Below are 18,326 nucleotides of genomic sequence, written 5' to 3' on the forward strand. Positions count from 1 at the left end.
GCAGGTTTAGGAGATATTCTCCTTACCTACAGGTAAGCCTCGTTATAGGCTTACCTGTAGGTAAAAGTCAAAAAAGTGGGTTTACAACCACTTTAAGGTTTTTCTTCCCCCCTCTTATTCATGACAGGTCACTTTAGACATGAGAATGAAGCTTTATGGATAGCCAAAATATACAGCTTTGCCCAGTGTGCAGCATGTAGGCCCTTCTCCCATGGCACGGCAACACACTTGAACATACACAGTCCAAGAGAGGGAAAGAAGAACAGAAGCAGGTGAGCAATTCATGTGCGAGTATCTACCAAAAACTAAACATTTTTGATGCTCTGGTCCTGTGTGTATGGAAGGAAGTTTTCTAGGAAAAAAATGTGTTTGTTTTCTTGTTTTTAAAAAAACATTCCTTTCTATGAAAATTGTAGCCAGTTGTTAAACAGTTAGTTTTTTGAAGTAAACATCTCATGTGGCAAGCTATACAACTGCTCATAGTACAAGAGAAAACAAAAAATAGGCATTCCTGCAACACCCAAAAGACGTCAGGGAAAGGCAATGCTGTCCCTCCCCCAGGACAGACGGTGCACAGTTACCTTTCTGTATGTGTGTGCTAAAGCACAGCCAGATCAGTCATGTGAGAGGACTGACTGCACACCTCTATGAACACTCTGTTATATACAAAGTGGAATCATTCTGTGTACGCTCCTTAGAAAAGGCAACCTCTGCTTCATGGAAAATATAGGCTCTGCATATAGTCCTGAGGTGTAGATGCCATGGGATCGTTTTCAAGATGGGTAATTCAGCAAGAAAAAGAAAAAAAAAACACAACAACAGGCATTTGAGGCACTGAGGAAGTAGATTTTACATTTATATGGGTTATAATCTAAAAAAAAATTATCATTTATATGTACAAGTAAAAAGTCATTTTGAAATTGATGGTAGCAACACATCTCAAAAAAAGTTGGGACGGGCAACAAAAAGCTGGCAGAGTAAGTGGCACTGAGACCCCTTTCAGGGGCTTTAGCACTGGAAATAAGTGCCTGAAAACCGCCTCTCATTCATTCAAGTGTGACTTTTTACACTCCTGTGGTGTTTTTTGTGGGAGCAGGAGCATCTTTGGGGCTGTATTTAGCGCTCCCAAAATGCCCTGCCCATTGGAATGAATGGGAAATACTTCCAAAGCGCTGTAACATAGGAGTTTTCAACTGCTTCTTTGGGGTTAAAAGCGCCCCACTAGTGGCCAAAAAGCGCTGCTTAAACGAGCTGCGCTTTACCGCGAGTGCGGCCGTGGCCCCAGTCTGAGGGCCTGACAAGAGAACAGTTTGCAATTAACTAGGTCAAGTGGTCATCTTAGAGAGTCAGAGTACCTCAGAAGTAAAGATGGGCAGGGATTTATCAATCTGAGAAAAGCTGTGTCTAAAAATTGTCTAACAATTTCAGAATAATGTTCCTCAACATAAAATTGCAAATACCTTAAAAATGTATCATCTACTGTACCGTATATCTATCATCAAAAGATGGAGAATCTTGAGAAATCTGTGTGCAAGGGACAAGGTCGAAATGTAAAACTGCATGCCTGTCCTCTTCAGGCCTTCAGTAAGGATGAGCTCCAGCGTGTTTGCGTAGTACACGTGCAGAGCCCGCCAGAAAGTCTGCACGGCGCTGCGCTAATCACAGCCAGGGAGACAATGTCCCGATGCTCGGCTGCAGAGATCGGGAAATGTCTCCCTGGTTGTGATTAGCGCAGCGCCATGCAGACTTCCTGGCAGGCTCTGCACGTGTTCTATGCAAACACGCTCCATGGAGCTCATCCTTAGCCCTCAGACAGCATTGCGTTAAAAACAGACATGATTCAGTGATGGACATCACTGCATGGGCTCAGGAATACTTAAAAAATCACTATCTGTGAACACAGTTTGCTGTTCAGCAGTATCTGAACAAGTTAGAGAAATGCCGCCATCTTTTCTGTGCCAAAGCTCATTTAAAATGGTCTGCTGCAAAGTGAAAAAATGTTCCGAGGCCAAACGTATCAAAATTCAAAGGCCGATCAGCGGGTGCCAGGCACTGGATGTCTGCTGGCAACCGCCAATCATCGCTCAAACACACAGAATGTAAACAAAGCAATCCTCCTTTCTGACAGAGAAGAAGGAATGGATTTTGTGTCTCTGCAATACAGAGCGTACAATCCATCTCTTCCCCTAGTAAAAGCAGCACATACAGTACACAAACACACTGGCTAGGCACATATTTAACCCTTTGATTTACATGTTTACGTGTCATTAGTACAGGGACAGTGCATTATTATTTATTTTTTCTAGCACTGATCACAACATTAGTGTCACTGGCCCCCAAAAAGTGTCAATGTCCGTTTTTTCAGCCGCTATAAGTCGCTGATCGCCTCCATCACTAGGCGAAAAAATAAAATACATAAAAATTCCACAAATATATCCCATATATAGTGTCTGTAGACACTATATCGTTTGTGTAAACCAATCAATATACGCTTATTGGGATTTTATTTACCAAAAATACGCGATGGATGCGACCGTCGGAAGCCTCTCGGAAGACTGTCAATCAAGAAGGAACGCCCATTCCCGCAGCCCATACCCGGAAGCGACGGAGAGGATGCATCTCGTAAACGGGTAAGTACTGCTCATATTTTAAAACAAATAGCCGATTCCCCTAGACAAAATGAGCAGGAATCTAAGGGGAAAAAGTGCCTTCTAAGGGTGAACCTCCGCTTTAAGCCCTGAGCGTCCAAATCTAGTACCTTGAACACATATAAACAATAGTGCCAAAATAAAAGAATAGAAAATGAAATGTGCGTTTGGGTTGCTGCATGGATGCACAATTGTATTCACACAATTCATATAAAATTTAAATCAGTACTGCACTATTAGTCTACACAAAATACGTGTTATTGATGTGAAACGTAAAGAGGAACTGCAGTCTGCTTACATAATTTGTAATAAAATCCTCTTTGCCTGGTGACAGGGGGACAACTGTTGGTGTGATTATTCGCAAATGGAAACAACACAAAATACTGTGAATCTCCCTCAGTCTGGGGCTCCATTCAAGATTTCACCTTGTGGGGTTTCAATGATTATGAGAACGGTGAGGAATCAGCCCAAAACTACACGGGAGAATCTTGTCAATGATCTCCAGGCAGCTGGGACCATAGTGGCCAAGAAAACAATTGGTAACATTACGCCGGGAGCTGGCAGTTGTCATATTAGCAAGCTGGTGATTGGTTGCTTAGGATCACCTTGTGTCCTAGCAACAAATCACCTGCTGTTTAAATTAAAAAGTCATTTGGCCAAGCCTAGGGTTTTTACCAGAGAAGAAAAAGGAAGTGGGCTGTAAAAGGGAATTTACTGGCAGGAAAAAAAAATATATGTTTTACCATCCAAAGTTAAAAACAACAAGGACAGAAGATTTAATAGATGGAAAAATGTAAAAAAAAAAAAGAGAAGACTGAAGTTCCGCTTTAAGAAAACAGCGTACCAACAAACAAGAATAGGGTAAAATAAATAATATATATATATATATATATATATATATATATCTGAAAACCCATGGTGCCGACGCAAGATCAAAAGGGAGGGCCACAGGCTGACAGAGACCCTCTCATCACGAAGCACAGAAAAAAACACTGTGACATGTGTAAAACGGGACATGCATGTATGCGTCCCTAATGTCCGAGGACGCCAGGACGTCCCCCGAATGGAGCGCAGCTACCACCGAACAAATGGATTCCATGCGGAACTACCCGACGTTCACAAAAGGTATTTAGGGCCTGAGGCCCATAGAAATCCCCAAACCTCTCGTCCTGCAGGAAAGGTAAAATTACCCCGCAGCTTAGCAAATCCCACACTGCCCAAGGCAGAGCGACGGGCCGGGAGAGGAAGACAAGGACAGAACTTTGTTCTGTGGATAGGAGGAAACCCTATCTAGTTCTCAGAAGAGACCACCTCGCAGACCCACTGGTCGGAGAGCAGGGAGGTTTCACCAAATTGTGAACCTGCAAGCCGCCCCTCCCACCGAGAGACAGGGAGGGAAGGCTACATACATTGGCAGGATTTGGGTGCCGGCGTGATCGGCTTACGCACCCAGGGACAGATTAGTCCCCCAGCTGGGCCTTTGATGGCCTGGGAGGGTTGCCCCTAAATAATACACACACATAGTGTGTATGTATATTATGTAGGTGTATGCACACATGCCTTTGGAGGAAACCGGAGTACCAGGAGGAAACCCACGCAGACACAGGGAGCGATAATGCAAGCTCCAGGCAGATTGGCGTCAGTGTCCGGATTCAAACCAATGACTCTCTTGCTGCCAAGTAATGGAGTTAACCACTACACCACCGTGTGCATAAAACCATTCTGAAACAGAAGCCCTGGATAACAAGGGCGCAGCATTCAATGAAGCATCACAGACCTATATGAGGCCCTGGACCAGCTGGTCCGCTAGCCTAATAACTTCGGGAGAGAGTCGGTGCTCCTCCACTGTCTGGTGCAAAATGCTCACTCCGTAAGTTGTATACAGCACTAGGGGTCAGGACTACTCCAAGATGGCCGCCGAGCGTTCAGAACGCGGCCACAGGAAAATGGCAGACCGCAATGTAAGCTGCTACGACAAAATGGCCACCAATGGGAGTTTTCAATGTAATTGAAAAACCTCCCAAAAAATGGCGCCAGCACCGACTGAGACCCCAGAGTAGTGGCCACAATAGGCCGCAAGTCAGACCCCAGCATGGTAAACCTGGAACGGGTCAGTACTTCGAATCTTCTATCAGTCAGATCCACACAAGCGGGGGTTCCCACCCGGCGGTGAGGGACTACAAAAGCCCTCAGCGACTTTTCTCATTCCGCATCTCAGAAATCAAAGAAGGGCACAGAAGGGGGAAAAAAAAAAAACTACACAGAGCGGTCTGATTTGTGTGATCCAAAAAAGACCAAGCCCTCGGCGGAAACCCAGCTGCCCTATGCAGCTTAAGAGTGTCCCTTGCAGCAGTAAAAAGCGCACCCATAAACGCCTTATTCTGCTTTTTTTTTTTTTTTTACTACCCAGGTACCTGGTCCATGGCTCCATAACAGAGCATTCCCCAGGGGATAACAGGGGAAGGGGGCACTATTTTACCGCACAAACGTGTCCAGGACTAACAATAAAACCTCTGTGGGAATCCCAGGTGCTAACACCTGCTGCCACCACCAGCATGTGGGGAAGGACCCAGATACTAACTCCGGATATTAATAATATTTACATAGCCATACCAACCTACCGAAGCAGGAGGGACTGTACTTACCTGTCCGAGCGAGGACACGCTGACACATTCCTGACAGAACTACAACCGCAATAGAGGTAGCGGTCAGCCCGGTCCACTGTGAGTGAGACAACACCACAGCCTAGTCATATGTGGACCTCGGAGCAAAGCTCACCGGCCACCCCAGGAGTCATGGGGTATGGCGTGGCAGACCCAGCCTCTTTGCAAAGGTGTGCCCACGCTTGCTGGTCGGACTGAGTAGACAAGGATCTATATTATCCAGCCTGTCTCTCAGCCGACAGTTGAAAGAAGATTCTTTTTGGGCGTTGGGCCCAAAAGGGAGCCATACATCCTTCTCTTTTGCTAGGCAGAACGAAACTGAGGCTGCAGGCTGCAGTGAGGAGGGTTATGTCTGGAGGGACCGCCCCCTGGGCGGGGCTGTTCAACTCTGTTAATGTAACATGTATTTAATTATCGAACATGTTTCTGCCTAGTCCTCTCCTGTAATCGGGGAACATAACCCACTTGTCAAGATTTAAGGAGCGGTGTCCGTCCATGAACGATAAGAGAATTTTTTTTTTTAGGTCTAATGAGCACAATAACGAAAAAAAATTGGGGATGGAAACTCCACTTTAACCCATGCACTTTGGGCACAGCCCCACTACATGGGAATTTATTAAAACAAATTTCCCTTGGAATTCTACTTTAACTCCGATTTCTGAAGTCAGGTGTATGAGAAATGTACTCACATGTGACCTGCTATTCTTGGGTAATTCCTAAGAAATTCTCTTCCGCAGTAGATGTTCTCCATTACATCCAGAGTAAGCGGTTTTCCCCACCATTGCTTACACCCGTCTCTTGTCAAAGTCTTCATCCCATACATAAAGTACTTGTATTAGAAAAATCACAGGGGGACTTTAAGGGTAATGAAATGTGAGGCATCATGCTAGAAGAAAAATACAAATGCTGCACTTTTCAAGGTAAGAGTGGGCGAACGGAACATTAAACAGCTCAGAATTGTAAACTAGGCAAACACGCAGAGGAGCCATTTGTTTGGTCACCTGTGGAATGTTCCAAGGACAGCAACAAGCAAATGACTGCCAAGGACAAACCAAAATGAGTTTTTCCATTCAAATGTTCACCTCCTCACTAAATTCATTTTTATAATCTAAAAGTGACAGAACAGCAAAGGTCACAGCGCAGGGCTTTTAAGACCACATAAGAAGATGTAAAATTTACAGTTAAAATGCCGGCTTTACTCCCAGTCTCGAACAATTATACAGGCTCCTCTCCTCCTCCTGTATGAAGAGTGTGCTACACTCGGTGTGCATTAGAAGCTGCAGAAATTGCAGCTTCATTTTACAGATGGAGGACCTCCAACATCATCCATTTATTTCTTCGCTATCCTTCTTCCCTATCCACTCGTTTTATTCATTGCATTTCAGTTGTTTCAATCATGTAGGATTGGTATCCTAGGTTGGCATTACCTAGGATGGTCTGCATGCAAATACAGTCTGCCTAGAAATGTCAACTACTTCAGACATATAACTATGAAAGTATTTTCAATATTATTATTATACAAGACTTATATGGCGCCAACACTTTGCAATATAAAGGGAGACAATACAGCAACAATACAAGAGGGTTAGAAGGGCCCTACTCCTGGGATCTTACAGTCTAATAAAGGAGGGGCTGGAGAATCAAAAAGGTATTAATTATGAGGGATGAACCAATGGGAAAGATAGATGACTTGGTTATTAGCTGAAGGCAGGATAGGCTTCCCTGAAGAAATTCGTTTTCGGGGATTGCCTAAAAAGTGGACAGAGTAGGAGACAGCCGGACAGACTGGGGTAGGGAGTTCCAGAGGATGGGAGAAGAGAGCTAGAGTGCAGGAAGTCTTAGGAGGAGTGGAGAGGACGGTTTGTGTGATATTTGGAGACAAGATTGGTGATGTAGCTTGGGACAGAGCTGTAAAGGGCTTTGTATATTATTGTTAATGTTTTAACATTTTGATTTGTTGGGCAATGGGAAGCCAGTGGAGGGGTTGGCAGAGAGGTGTGGCGGAAACTGAGCAGTTGGTAAGGTGGACGAGTCTTGCAGCAGCTCGCTCTTAGCTCCTCTTCTCTGGTAAGTACCTCCATTGAAAGCCGCTTTCTATGGGGGCACTTATGCGGCTCCCTCGCTTTCTCCCTTTCAGAACAAGGAATATACCCTGCATATTTTTCTGGGGACCAGAGACCATTTAAATCTACACGTCCATGTAAATTCACAGGATGACCACGTTACTGCACGATTTCACTACAGAACGAACAGTTTTATCACTCCAAAAAAAAAAAAAAAGTGGGTCTACAGGCAATACAACTTACAGAGGGGACTCCCCATCCTGACCACCCACACCTTTACACTGAAACTGGTTGTAAACTCTTTCATATACCCAGTGAAGTGACTAGCCTCAGGTGATACACAGAGATTTAACAAATCTGCCTACATACAGTGGAGGGAAAAAAGTATTTAATTCCCTGCCGATTATGTACGTTTGCCCACTGATAGAAATGATCCGTCTATAATTTAATGGTAGGTTTATTTTAGCAGTGAGACAGAATAACAAAAATATAAAGTTATAAATTGATTTGCATTTTAATGAGTGAAATAAGTATTTGATCCCTATCAATCAGTAAGCTTTCTGGCTCCCAGGTATCTTCTATACAGGTAATGAGCTGAGATTAGGAGCACTCTCTTAAAGGGGAGTGCTCCTGATTTCAGCTTGTTACCTGTATAAAAGACCTGTCCACAGAAGCAATCATATTCCAATCTCTCCGCCATGGTCAAGACTCAAGACCAAAGAGCTGTCCAAGGATGTCAGCGACAAGATTGTAGACCTACACAAGGCTGGAATGGGCTACAAGCAGCTTGGTGACAGGGGGGACAACGGTTGGTGTGATTATTCGCAAATGGAAGAAACAAAATAACTGTCAATCTCCCTTTATCTGGGGCTCCATACAAGATTTCACCTCGTGGAGTTTCAGCGATTATGAGAACGGTGAGGAATCACCCCAGAACTACACAGAAGAATCTTGTCAATGATCTTAAGGCAGCTGGGACCATTGTCACCAAGAAAACAAATGGTAACTGTAACAGGAGTGACTTTTGGGCACAGATTGAGCCAGGAGATGGGGTACACATGTTGGATTGTTTTGGCGTGGAGAGTGATTTACAGTATATTCCTTAATGCCTGCAAAGAATATTCTATGACTCATTTCTATGCTTAGCCCTGACTAGTGACATGCTAATTGAGTCAGGGCCTGGAAGACATTCCATTGTCCTTGTGTAAAGGTGTTAATTGCATAGACTCCTAAGATATTCCAGTAACCATTGTGTAAGGCTGTAGAGGTGTTAATCCAGGTCTGCTCCCAGACCTCTAATTATGTATGCTAAATACTGTTAACATGTTAAATAAGGCTGGCTATTGAAAGGCCTTTAATTGTGTGATAACACTGCTAAAGCCTATTGATGCTCAGAGGTGTGAATAGGTGTCAAGCTGTATGCGGAGACGGGACGTCTGCCTAGGGAACTCAGTGTGTGATGGTGTTTTGTTTGTTATGCTGTTAATGAAGGAATGTTTAGTAATTAGCTCAAAGAATGTGATTGAAGCCCCAAGGTGTGATGTGTGGGTGGGGAGTGGATTGTTCCTTTCATGCCCTGTACTGTATATAAGACTGAGAAGAAACCATTAAAGTTGTATTACATTTGGAACAAGTACAGAGCTGTGTCTCGTCTTGATTCTGGGAAAATGGGATGCCTGCTGATTTGTCCGTGTGTCAGATTAGCTGTCGTGGATGGAAGGTCGTAAACGGTGGTGACCGTTACAGTAACACTACGCCGGGAGCTGCCAGTTGTCATATTAGCAAGCTGGCGATTCGTTGCTTAGGTCCACCTTGTGTCCTAGCAACAAATCACCTGCGGTTTAAATTAAAAAGTCATTTGGTCAGCCCTCCCTCTCCACTGAGGGAGAGGGGGACCTATTCGCGGTCTACCTGCAGGCAGACCACAATCAGCGGGTGGCTGACCCCCGACTTACAGTGTCTGAAATATGTTTATTCAAGAAAAATTTTCCATCCTGATCCTTTTCTCATCACTGCATTTGAAGACGAACTTCCATTTGACCCCAGTAACGATAAGAAAAAATGAACAAACATTCTTGAAATAAATTTTTTTTAAAAACAGGAATTCTACTAGTGTATGGCCCACTTTAGAGTCGCTGGCGATTTGGTACAGCATTGGGTTCGGCACTGCCACAAATCTCTCTCCTAAAGCAATCTGTTGCCAAGCACTAGGATTGTCACTAGCGATTTCCCCTCCAAGCCGAAGCGCTGATAAATCTCAATTGTTGAGCGACAAATTGCTTTAAAAAAAATGTCACTTAACAATCCTGCAGAAAATCTTTATATTTCAAATGGCAATAAGTTCCTGTAACGAAAATTGTGTGGGGGCGGGGGTCAATTGTAATAACTACAACAACATTGCCCGTGTGTCAATAGCCCAAAAATTATTTTCTATTTGCACCCTTTTGGTCTGTTTAATATACATGCCATTTGAAGCATTTTGTTATTTATTTTTGGCAAGCACAAAAAAGCCCTGCTGATCTTGTCAGAAGAAAGACCTTCGACAAATGGGGGGGGGGGGGGGGGGGAGTAGATTTAAGCTTAGGGGTATAATGTGCAAGAAAAATCTATCTGCCTATATCAGCACAACATCATAACTCTCATTGCTAACCTCAATATAAAAACAATGAAGCCCCAAAAGTGTTTTCTTATCTTGTGGGACAGTTAAAGTGGGGTCCACACAAAAAGTGAACCTCTGCTTTTCTAACCCCCCTCCGGTGTCACATTTGGCATCTTTCAGGGGGGTGCAGATATTTGCGCTCACGTCCAGGAATAGACTCCCGCAGGAGTCACGCCCCTTCGCGTCCCCCCCGCTGTCTTCTGGGAAACACACTGGTGCCATGAGACAGCGGAGACCAGTGAGGACAGAAGGCAAGTCCCATAGCTCTCTCCTGACCCATTCCTTTGTTATCAGCCTGATAACTCCTGACAAATTCTCGGACACATCAGATAAAAGCAGCCTGACATTTCTGTCAGGGGAGGTTGCTAAAATAGATTAGCAGGGAGCTGGCCCCATTACAAAACACCTCTGAGAGTCTCTGCCTAAGATTAGAGGGTGTGTGTGCCTTTCCTCCAATCAGCAGTGTTAGCCATCTTGGCTGTATGCCCAGACAGACTCAGTGTTAAACAGAAAGAGAACATTTCCTAACATGATCTAAACTTTCTAAAGGATTATAAAAAATATGAAGACAGCAGATATACAGTATGTGAACCCTTTTGGAATGATATGGATTTCTGCACAAATTGGTCATAAAATGCAATCTGATCTTCATCTAAGTCACAACAATAGACAATCACAGTCTGCTTAAACTAATAACACACAAAAAAAAAAAAGTTACCATGTTTTTATTGAACACAACATGTAAACATTCACAGTGCAGGTGGAAAAAGTAAGACTAATGACATCTCTAAGAGCTAATTGTACTTCTGTTGGCTGACACCTCACTCCAATCAGTGAGATGAGATGGGAGGTGTTGGTTACAGCTGCTCTGCCCTATAAAAAAAAAAACACACATCATTCTGGGTTTGCTTTTCACAAGAAGCATTGCCTGATGTGAATGATGCCTCGCACAAAAGAGCTCTCAGAAGACCTACTATTAAGAATTGTTGACTTGCATAAAGCTGGAAAGGGTTATAAAAGTATCCCCAAAAGCCTTGCTGTTCATCAGTCCACGGTAAGACAAATTGTCTATAAATGGAGAAAGTTCAGCACTGCTGCTACTCTCCCTAGGAGTGGCCGTCCTGCAAAGATGACTGCAAGAGCACAGCGCAGACTGCTCAATGAGGTGAACAAGAACCCTAGAGTGTCAGCTAAAGACTTACAAAAGTCTTTGGCATATGATAACATCTCTGTTAGCGAATCTACGATACGTAAAACACTAAACAAGAATGGATTTCATGGGAGGATACCACCGAGGAAGCCACTGCTGTCCAAAAAAAACATTGCTGCAAGTTTACAGTTTGCACAAGAGAACCTGGATGTTCCACAGCAGTACTGACAAAATATTCTGTGGACAGATGAAACCAAAGTTGAGTTGCTTGGAAGAAACACACAACACTATGTGTGGAGAAAAAAAAGGCACAGTACACCAACATCAAAACCTCATCCCAACTGTGAAGTATGGTGGTGGGGCATCATGGTTTGGGGCTGCTTTGCTGCGTCAGGGCCTGGACGGATTGCCATCATCGAAGGAAAAATGTATTCCCAAGTTTATCAAGACATTTTGCAGGAGAACTTAAGGCCATCTGTCCACCAGCTGAAGCTCAATAGAAGATGGGTGTTGCAGCAGGACAACGACCCAATGCATAGAAGTAAATCAACAACAGAATGGCTTAAACAGAAGAAAATACGCCTTCTGGAGTGTCCCAGTCAGAGTCCTGACCTCAACCCGATTGAGATGCTGTGGCATGATCTCAAGAAAGTGATTCACACCAGACATGCCAAGAACATTGCTGAACTGAAACAGTCCTGTAAAGAGGAATGGTCAAGAATTACTCCTGACCGTTGTGCACGTCTGATCTGCAACTACAGGAAACGTTTGGTTGAAGTTCTGCTGCCAAAGGAGGTTCAACCAGTTATTAAATCCAAGGGTTCACATACTTTTTACACCGGCACTGTAATGTTTACATGGTGTGTTCAATAAAAACATGGTAACATTTAATTATTTGTGTGTTATTAGTTTAAGCAGACTGTGATTGTCTATTGTTGTGACTTAGATGAAGATCAGATCACATTTTATGACCAATTTGTGCAGAAATCCATATCATTCCAAAGGGGTTCACATACTTTTTATTGCAACTGTACATATAAAACTTACGTAGGGAGATTTGGTTCATCTTTGTGTATCATCTGAGGCTGTTCACTTCACTGGGTGTATGGAGGGTTTACATCCACTTTAACATGTTACTAAACCCAAACCTGCATTCACTATATCTGGTCTCCCACAGTACGCAGAACACTGAAATGCAATTATTCTAGTAAATATACTCTGCTAAATACACTTTCTCATCAGCAGAGCAGTCTTGACTTCTTTCAGTGCCTGCTTAAAGCTTGTAGGAGGAGTTTTCAGTCTCCTCTGACAGTCCCATGAGGCTGTATGACCTCTGACCCTCTGTCTGGACAGTACTGAGCGGTCTTGTGCCAATCACATGCACCATCACCCAAAGAACAAGACAAAACAAACACACACACACCTCTAGATATACACACACCAAACTGATCATGTGCAGAGTACCCCCAATTCTCTGTATTATCAAAAGATGGATTGGGGACAGTAAAAGAAGACAGAATCAAACAGCCTTTTTACACAATGCGCAGGATTAACACCTTAGGTTCCACAGCGAGTATAACAAGCATTCTTTACTGCATATACAGACCGATTTCACTGCTGTGGGTTTAGTAAAAAAACTTTAATGCAAGTTAAAACACTTTCAATAAATTGCCCACTAGATGGTACTTCCTTTTACACACACACGAGCGGTGGGGAAAAAAATAAAATAAATCAAATGTGATTCGGACAGAGCTTGCACCGCATTCCTGCTCAGATCACATTAGATTCTTTACAGTGCGATTTGCGCTCATTCATTTTATATTGATGCAAATCACACCGCAAAGTATCAGTATCGGGAGCATTTTCATGAGTACGTGTACTCATGAAAATGCTTGGTATCGGTGCATCCTTAAAGTGGTGTATTAAAAAAATAAAGTGTAAATGTTAATAAATGGCTGCATTCATGGCTTTTCTAGTTTGCCAGCGTAGTAACAAAACACAGAGGGTGCACCAGCCACGTGCATTATTATAAACCACTTTTTTTTTTTTTCAGATCGAAAACACTGACAAAAGTAAAATATAAACAGGCATGTCACTGACCCAACAAGAACTATCCCATATGATCAGGGCAGGACTTAGGGTGGTGAGGGCCCCTGGGTTTGAGTGTTGAAGGGGCCCCCTGGAGCCGAGAATTGGGGGGGGGGTCAGAGTTGTTGAGCGGGGGGGGGTGCGCCATTAAAGTTGTTGAGCGGGTGGGGGGGGGGGGGTGCGCCATAAAAGTTGTTGAGCGGGGGGGGGGGTGCCTCTCACCTGTGCACGGAATGTGTCGGCTCTCTTCCTTTCAGCAGACATCCACACAGCGCTCCGGTTCCTCCTGGGGGGGGGCGGTGTTTTGCAGTTGTTGAGTGGGGGGGGGGGGAATGCCTCTCACCTGTGCCGACAGCAGGGGCCCTGCTGTAGGCTATCTTCCCTTCAGCAGCCACAGGCCATCACACAACGCTCCGGTTCCTCCTGCTTCCGTGCTGCCTCCTCTTGCAGTGCGGGAAAATGAACCCTTTTGCGGGACTGCGGGAAGAAGTTGTCTGTGCGGGAAAGTCCCGCAGAATCCATGCGTGTTGGGAGGTATGCGCAGGGCCGCCAACAAGAATTTTGGGGCCTCTTACACAGCTTAAGGCATGGGCCACCTGGAGCAGAGAACCGGGGGGGGGGGGGGGAGAAAAAAAAATATATATATATATATATATATATATATATATATATATATACACACACACACACACACACACACACACACACACATATACGGTACAGACCAAAAAGTTTGGACACACCTTCTCATTCAAAGAGTTTTCTTTATTTTCATGACTATGAAAATTGTAGATTCACACTGAAAATTGTAGATTCACACTGAAGGCATCAAAACTATGAAGTAACACATGTGGAATTATACATAACAAAAAAGTGTGAAACAACTGAAAATATATTTCATATTCTAGGTTCTACAAAGTAGCCACCTTTTGCTTTGATTACTGCTTGGCACACTCTTGGCATTCTCTTGATGAGCTTCAAGAGGTAGTCACCTGGCGCAGCACCCCATCACTCTCCTTCTTGGTCAAATAGCCCTTAGGCCCCATTCACACCTAAGCGACAAAACGCCCGACGCGGGACGCTTCTGTCGCTTGAGGGGAGAATTCCCATTGCCGTCTATGGAGATGGTTCACATCTCATAGACGCGCAACGCCTGTCGCCTGAAAAAAAGTCCCGGACCCTTTTTTTCACGCGACAGGCGCGTTTTCCCATAGACAGCAATGGGAATACTTAAAAAAAAAAAAAAAAAAAAAAAAGATACATTTGTAATCGCGGCAAATCTGCCGCTACACGCGTACGCGGCTGTCGCTTAGGTGTGAATGCAGCCTTACACAGCCTGGAGGTGTGTTTGGGGTCATTGTCCTGTTGAAAAATAAATGATGGTCCAACTAAACGCAAACCGGATGGAATAGCATGCCGCTGCAAGATGCTGTGGTAGCCATGCTGGTTCAGTATGCCTTCAATTTTGAATAAATCCCCAACAGTGTCACCAGCAAAGCACCCCCACACCATCACACCTCCTCCTCCATGCTTCACAGTGGGAACCAGGCATGTAGAGTCCATCCGTTCACCTTTTCTGCGTCGCACAAAGACACAGGGGTTGGAACCAAAGATCTCAAGTTTGGACTCATCAGACCAAAGCACAGATTTCCACTGGTCTAATGTCCATTCCTTGTGTTCTTTAGCCCAAACAAGTCTCTTCTGCTTGTTGCCTTTCTTTAGCAGTGGTTTCCTAGCAGATATTCTACCATGAAGGCCTGATTCACACAGTCTCCTCTTACCAGTTCTAGAGATGTGTCTGCTGCAAAAGGTGGCTACTTTGAAGAACCTAGAATATGAAATATATTTTCAGTGGTTTCACACTTTTTTGTTATGTATAATTCCACGTGTGTTAATTCATAGTTTTGATGCCTTCAGTGAGAATATACAATTTTCATAGTCATGAAAATAAAGAAAACTCTTTGAATGAGAAGGTGTGTCCAAACTTTTGGTCTGTACTGTATATAAAAAAGTGTGTGTGTGTGTATATATATTTTTATTAGACACGTGTCGCAGAGAGGGGGGAATAGAACAGGATGTAACAGAATAGAACAGGAATAAGAGAAAGAAAGTCGTAGGATTTTTGTCGCATTCTTCTTCTCAGACTACTGAAGGATTCTTTGATTTGGACCAAGGTATTATTAGACGGAATGTACTACTTGATGTGTCATTGTGTAATGCGATATAATGGCTTTTTGTTGTATTATATCAAATATACCATCTATATTTTGAAAATAAGCTTAAACTTGAATGAAAAAAAAAAAAAAAAAAAAAAAGAAGAGCGTAAGGGCTGCTGATGATGCAGTCAAAGACAATAGCTACAGTGGGGGGGGGGGGGTTCCCGTTTTTAAACATCCGCTTGCTCAGCGGAGATCGCTCCATTGATCCGGCAGATGACAGGTCTGTCTCAGCACTGTGCAGGGACCGCCCTGTCAGATCTGCGCTCTCCTCTATGTGGGAAAAAAATATATATATCGGATGAAAACTAACTGTCTGTTCATTTTCATCCTATCCGATCCGCCAGACACATGCAAAATAGGGTTTGCATTCATCACATTTTAGCGGAGAGGATCGGATTGGGCCTGATCGGGTGTCAGCGGACATGTCACCGCTGACATCCGACGCTCCATGGAGCACCCGTTCAGAACCACCTGAAAAAACTGACAGGCAGATCTGAACGGTCCGCAGGTGTGAAAGGGGCCTTAAGGGGGAAAATCTTTCCGGGGCTGAAGTGGTTAAAGCTCCGCTTATGGGAGGAGATTTTTTTTAAGTACTGTAGTTTGTCGTCATTTCACGAGTGCGCGCAATTTTAACGCATGACATGTTACATATCTATTTACCTGGAGCAACATCATCTTTCACATTATACAAAAAAGAAATAAAAAATATTGGGCCATATTCCTGTAGATTGTAGGCGGGTGGCGCGTAAGCCATTTACACTCCGCCGCCCCAACCTACAGCAAGTGCTGTATTCCCCAAACACTTGCTCCGTAGTTTGGGGCGGCGGAGTGTATTTGGCCCGGCGTATCCCCGCGTAAATCCAAGGGGGCGGCTTCTATTTAAATTAAGCGCGCCCCCGATTCTAACGAACTGCGCATGCGCCGGGCTTAAAATAGCCCAGTGCGCATGCTCCAGTTCTCGGTGTAAAACGTCAATGACGCCGACGTGTGCGTCATTGACGTAAAGTCGTATTCGCGGACGACTTAGTAAAACGACGTACCCGAAAACACGACGCGGACCAGACGCCATACTTAACATGGCCTACGTGGGACTGGCGCAAGGTTACCCCTCATATAGCAGGGGTAACCTTACGCCTACGCAAACGACGTAATCGACGCGATTTCGTTCGGGAATTGGCGTATCAGGCTCATTTGCATAAACAAATGAGACCTGAACGTAAACGCCATCTAGCGGCGGGCGGAGTAATTACATTTAAGATCCGACAGTGTTAGTGACTTACACATGTCGGATCTACAGCGTATCTATGCGAAAATGATTCTAAGAATCACTCGCATAGATACGCGGGTCAAGAAAGAGAGATACAACGGAGTATCCTGAGATACTCCATCGTAACTATACTCAGAATATGGCCCATTGTGTTTTGTTAGCTTTAAAGTGTATATTTTCCCCCAAAATAAATTACGTTTGCACATCCATTGCGCAAATACAGTGAAATTTAAAAAAAATGCAGCATTCACCATTTTATTCCCTAGGGTCTCTGCTAAGGAAAAACGTATAATGTTTGGGGGATATAAGTAATTTTCTAGCAAAAATTTTTAAAAAAAATGCTGATTTAGACTTGTAAACAAATAGTTCCAGAAAGGGACTTTAAATGGGACACACCCCCAGAAGTGTGTGGGGAAAGATGGATGGAATCCTCACATAGGTGACACAGCTTATGACATTAGCTGTGATTGGTCTGTATTAGGAAACAATGCCATAGTCACCAATGGACAAGTCAGGGATGAGCAGAGGGAAGTGACTGAGGAACTTCCCTATTACCTGTCAGTCACACAGGTATGTCAACAAACCTCCCGGCCCCGCCCCCCGTGTTCCCTCACAGACACTTACCTGCCGCTCCTCACACCTACATGCAGCTCTGCCGCAGCTCCATCCTTGTCCCCTGCAGAAGCAGGCTCGGCTCCGGGCAGGACAGTGTAACAGGTCCAGTCAGTCCAAGGCGGATAATGAGAACTGACAGCCGGCGGAGGAGGAGAAGAAGAAGAAGAAGAGGTGACAACGCTGTCCCCAGAGACTCACCACAGACAGCACACAACGCACTTTGCTGATACTAGGAGATCCCTTGACGTCACCGCGCACCACGCAGAGATTCCCCGTGACGCTGCGTGCACAACACGGACTGGGCGTGGCCAGTGTAAACTCCTTCCCCGAGCCTAGTGATCCTTTGACAGCAGGGCTGGTTGCTAGGAGACGGGTTGACACAGTGGTCCCTGCTCCCAGCCTCCTACACCTCAGATAGAAGTTTTGGATGTTTGTGAAATAATCAGTGTGTGTGTGTGTGTGTAAAAATAAACACAATGAAACAAGCTACCGTATGAGCAAGTGCCCCCCCCCCCCCCAGATTCATGCGTATTATCTGTATTATTAACTGTGCCACCCCCCAAAAAATAAAAATACAATTGAGCACTAATCTGCATGCTTACCCCAAGCATAAAGTCCCCCTCCTCCCAGCATAAATCCACCCCCCTGCTGAAATCCCCCCTCCCAGCACAAATCTTTGCCCCCCAGCCCCCCTCCCACCACAAATCTTTGCCCCCCAGCCCCCCTCCCAGCACAAATCTTTGCCCCCCAGCACCCCTCCCAGCACAAATCTTCTCTTTCTGCAAATACCCCCCCCCCCCCCATCCGTTGCACAAATTGACACCCTAAAAATCGCTCCTCTTCCCTTTCCAGTACGCATCATCTCCCTCCACTCCAAATCCCCTCCCAGCACAAATTCCCCCCATCCACCATCCTAGCACAACACCCCCCCCCCCCTCTCATGATACCACAGTG

At 44.6% G+C, this 18,326-nt stretch overlaps 1 protein-coding gene across 1 annotated transcript in view; it reads right to left on the reverse strand.

Moving 5' to 3' along the window:
* The window catches only part of FNDC3A (fibronectin type III domain containing 3A), a 310,643-nt gene extending 293,013 nt beyond the window's left edge, over positions 1 to 17,630 (reverse strand). Inside the window, exon 1 of the mRNA XM_040340289.1 lies at positions 17,382 to 17,630. The gene's annotated coding sequence lies outside the window, so the exon portion shown is untranslated. The remainder of the gene's footprint in view (positions 1 to 17,381) is intronic.
* Positions 17,631 to 18,326: the final 696 nt, after the last annotated feature.

Source organism: Rana temporaria, chromosome 2 (genome assembly GCF_905171775.1).
Source record: "Rana temporaria chromosome 2, aRanTem1.1, whole genome shotgun sequence".
Classification (NCBI taxonomy): domain Eukaryota; kingdom Metazoa; phylum Chordata; class Amphibia; order Anura; family Ranidae; genus Rana; species Rana temporaria.